General features: G+C 47.5%; 1 pseudogene; it reads right to left on the bottom strand.

Annotated features, from left to right (window-relative positions):
- Positions 1 to 2,856: 2,856 nt before the first annotated feature.
- LOC101570867 lies at positions 2,857 to 3,241 on the bottom strand (annotated as a pseudogene).
- Positions 3,242 to 4,334: the final 1,093 nt, after the last annotated feature.

The raw sequence follows: 4,334 nt of genomic DNA on the forward strand, positions 1-4,334 counted from the left end.
TGTCTTCATTTATCATAGAGGCTATGAATTCAACTTCCCAACTTCTGCTGTGGCTAGGTGGGAGTGGTCCAGCTCCTGCTGGGGACCTACATGTGACCTATCAGGCCTGCCCTCGGCAATGCTGGGACTGTCCTGGCAGGCTGGGACTGTCTTGGGGAAGGTGGCTGCCCCGCAGCAGGCTGGGTCACCTGTACACTGGGTCTCTGCAGGGCGGCAGGCAGGGGGCCCCAGGACCCTGTCCATCCTGCGGCCATGCACTCTCCATGGTAGCAGAGCCTCCCTGTGCCAGTCCCAGAGGACATGGAAGACCTCTTCCTTCCCTCTGACTCTAGTTTTTCACTGAGCCCTGAACCCTCATTCTCTTTCCTCTGGGCCCCAGACTCATAAAACTCATGAAATTGCAAGTGCCTTTTGGGTGGGTCTCCTCAAGAGTGGAGAAAGCCCCACATCTGTGCTGATCCACTAATCTTCCACCCACGCAGGTGCACTCTGGGGAGGACAGCTCTGCTTTGTCTATTTCAGTAAATGATTAAAGGCCTTGCAGTTACTTTCATCTTGGTTTGTTGTCTCAGTCTTCACTGTAATTGGCTACTCTGATAACCGACAGCTCAGTTTAGCCCCCACCCCAACCCTCCAGCTGCAAGCTCCTGATAGCCCCGTGACACCATTTCGGACAATTAAATCTCAGCAGAAGTCAGCTGCACGGTTTATAAGCATGGGGGAGAGGCGTTATTGGGAGAATCAGATGAGCCAGACCCTAAGTGCTGAGAAGAAAAGATGAGAGAGTTGGGGCTCTTGGTCATGTTGTTGAGTCACGGCAATAGCTTGGAGAGATCAGTCTTTACATTTCTTGTGTTAGACAAACTTGTTATAGTAATTTATAAATATATCCACAAATTCTTTTCCCTCACCAAAAGAAAATGTTTAATTCCCTTTCCCTTAATTATGGGTCAACCTTCTGGCTCATGGTACCTAACAAATTGAATGCAGCCATATGCTAGAGAGACCACATGGAGAAACCACAAAGAGATAGATGTCCAAGGAGCCCCAGCTGTTCCAGCCTCCAGATGTTTGAATCTTCCCAGGCTCCAGACAAGTGAATGAATGAGCCTTCACACGTGGGTGATTGCAGCCCCTCTTGTGTTGATTGCAGCTCCTTTCAGCTGAGGCAAAGGGGAGCGCAGGAGTGCAGACAAGCTGTCTCTGTTGAGTCTTGACCAAATTGCAGATTTGTAAGCAAAAAGAGTATTTGTTTAAACCACAAAGTAGTGGGTGTTTCAATACATAGCATAAATAACCAAAAAGGCTCTGTTCCTTGAAGCCATAGTCAAGTAGGCTGCTATTTATAGCCAGAGGCATTCCTAACTCCTCAATGCTGCAATGTTAAGGAGGAGAAGGAAAAGCCATAATCCTATCAAGGTAAGTACAAGAGGCTTCTAAGTGCATGCACTTTCATAGCAAGCCTCAGTTTTACAACCTAAGGACTCAAGTGTGATTTAGAGCTGCCACATCACAGTGTATATGAAATATAAACGCGGTTTTACAAAATTTTACATGAAATAGATTTCTGTAATCTAAAATGTTGATCAGATTGAAAGCTTTTTCTCTACTCTTTTTGGGTAAGAATTGATATTCGTTCATCAAGAACTTGCTATGTACTAGACACTAAGGACACAGCAGTGAACAAGATAATTGACAGAGGATCCTGCCCCCGTGAGGTGGGTGGTCTAGCGTTGGAAGAGGCGATGGAAATGGAATGAATATCAATGTGATATTTTCTGATGATGGTGAAGGTTGTAAAAACAAAAAATGAATGTAGGCGCTGCAGGGAGAAGGGAAATAGGCTTTTTTGGATAGTTAGAAACAAAGGAACCAAGTGAATGAGTCGTTCCCCTTCATCTGACCCTAAAAAGCACCCAAAGATTATTCCTGCTTCCATTATCCTAAGAGGGGGACAAAATGAAACAACAAAACCTAGAAGACCAGCAGGAGCACAGGTACTACAGTGCTTGCACCGCGGGAGATCCAGTGGGAGGCACCTAAGGCAGAGGCGTCCCGCCTTTAAATTCTGAAAGCCTGAATCCCTTTCCCACCTTTTCTTCTTGCTGCCTTTCTGGTGATTGTCAATAAATGCAGCTGCTTACTACTAGGTAGTTGATTGGCCACTCTTTCCTCATTGTACACAGAGACCTAGACTGTTATTGGCCCATTCAACTGCAACACCTTGGCTGAAATACCAGGGAAGGCCTTCCAAGGGCACATTAGAAATGATGGGCTTTGGCTGATGAAAGAAGCCAGCTGTGTGGGGCTCTGGGATCAGGTGTTCAGGCCAAGGGAATAGTTAGTGCACAGGCCCTGAGGCTGGAATAAACCTGGCAGGGCTCAGGAAGGAAAGCAGTGGGAGGGGGAGGTAGTGCCCGGACCACTTATGTCCTCATGGGCTATAGTAAGGAATGAGGATTTTTTTTTTAACTGTTAAGAAAGTTTTTGTGGTTTTATTGCAGCATGAGGCACTGAAACATCTGAACAAATCAATATTTGGGTGGTGAGGCAGCTGCTTTCTCCTTCATTTCTTGGGGTTACTAGAGCAAATTGTCAGTAGGTTAAAAAAAAAAAAAAAAGGACAACCTTTTGCATTACTGAAGTCTTTCCAAGGCATGCACTGGTACAACACAAACTTCTCCTGTCAGATGTCACTAGTCTAGTGCCCAAACACCACGCACAGTACTGTGGTGGCGGCAGCACGCCACACCCACTTCCAGCACGGCCCTGCCTGCTTGTCTATGATATTTGGGGCATCTGGAGGAGTGTGGTAGCATCAGGAAGAGGAGGGAGACGGGAGCAGTGGGGAGGAGGTCAGCCGACGCTGTGCAGGGCGAGCCTGAACATGCCATGGGTGCAAACCCAAGCATCACCGATGTCCTTTAACAAGAACACCTGGTGGAACCCCATGATGGGATGTTCATCAGCCTTGAGCTGACCCACAGCCATGCTGACGATGCAGCTGTCTGGTGTAGGCTGATGGTCCTGTGCTGTGACGCGGTGCTGAATTTTCTGGAACAGAAGGCTAGACAACTTCTCCACAATGGCAGCTTTCCCCTGGAAACTGCTGTCCCTCCCACAGAAGGCATGATGCATGAATATAAATTGTGCCTAGTTGGGTTCTGTCATTAGCAAATAACTGGTAGTAATGTTGAATGAAGCTGGATCCAATCTGCTCCCAAAGTGGCTTGTCTCCCATTCTGAAGTGTCACCCAGTATCACAGAGACCCGAGGGGCTGGAATGATGGCAGCAGCCAGGAATGAGGATTTTATTATAGTGCAATGTTCAGCATTAGGAGTTTATGGATAGGTTAGTGACAACATGACAATGGTGGATTAGCCAGTGCTCAGCTTGTAACACCCAGGTGAACTAAGTCAGGTTCTGGGGTGGATGGCCCGCCTGAGGATTGTTGAGCTGGAGGAAGACAATGCACTATTGATTCTCCTGGAGAAGCTTGCCACGCTGGCTTTCCTGGTATGAACTCAGCTGTTCTCTCTGTTGGAGGAGCTCAGGTCCTCACTGTCGCTGGAGGGCTGCAGTTCCTTCAGGGGAGCTCTGGTCTTCCCCTTGAATATTGCTTCTGGCTCGAGTGCAAATCCCTCCAGTTACTGGCAGAGTCTTCATCCTACTGGTACAGACTTTGTAGTTTCTACCACTGACCTTTGGGCTTTCTCAGTGCAGTTTCTTGATATAGACTTCATGAGACATTGCTGTAGGCTCTAGGCCTCCAGCTGGACCTGTGTCAGACGTTGCCCTGGGATCCAGGCCCTCAATTAGATTCTTTGGGTCTCTAGTGTGTGGAGAGACCTCCTGCACTCTTCTGCATTGGACTCTTCGATTGGATATTATAAAATAATCCTATAAATTATGTGCTTTTTATTAAATCTATGATCCTGTAAGCCCTGACCTCAACAATGATTTATCTCTTTAAAAGAGCACTCTGTAGAGAAAGGAGTACAGAGGAGCAAGCGGCAAAGCCCAGATCCCAGTTAAGTGGCTGCGGCAGTAAGCAAGAAGAGACGACTGCGGTGTGCTGGGTAGCAGCACGAGCTCTGGGATCTTGGGGATGTGCTTTGAAGGAGCTGTGGAAACTGCTGCCAGGGTGAGAATGGGTGTCCACACAGCTTATCAGTTCTTATGAGGCTTGGTGGGCATCATCATTGGGACATCCCATCCAATTGTCCTTTTAGGCTGTTGATATATTTGAAGGAGAAACCAAAGGAGCAAGAGGGACAGACATCAAGTACTTAAAAGCAAGCCAGGCATGTCCTGTTAGTTGTTTCAAACAGGT

Source organism: Octodon degus, unplaced genomic scaffold (genome assembly GCF_000260255.1).
Source record: "Octodon degus isolate 3935 unplaced genomic scaffold, OctDeg1.0 scaffold00121, whole genome shotgun sequence".
Lineage (NCBI taxonomy): Eukaryota > Metazoa > Chordata > Mammalia > Rodentia > Octodontidae > Octodon > Octodon degus.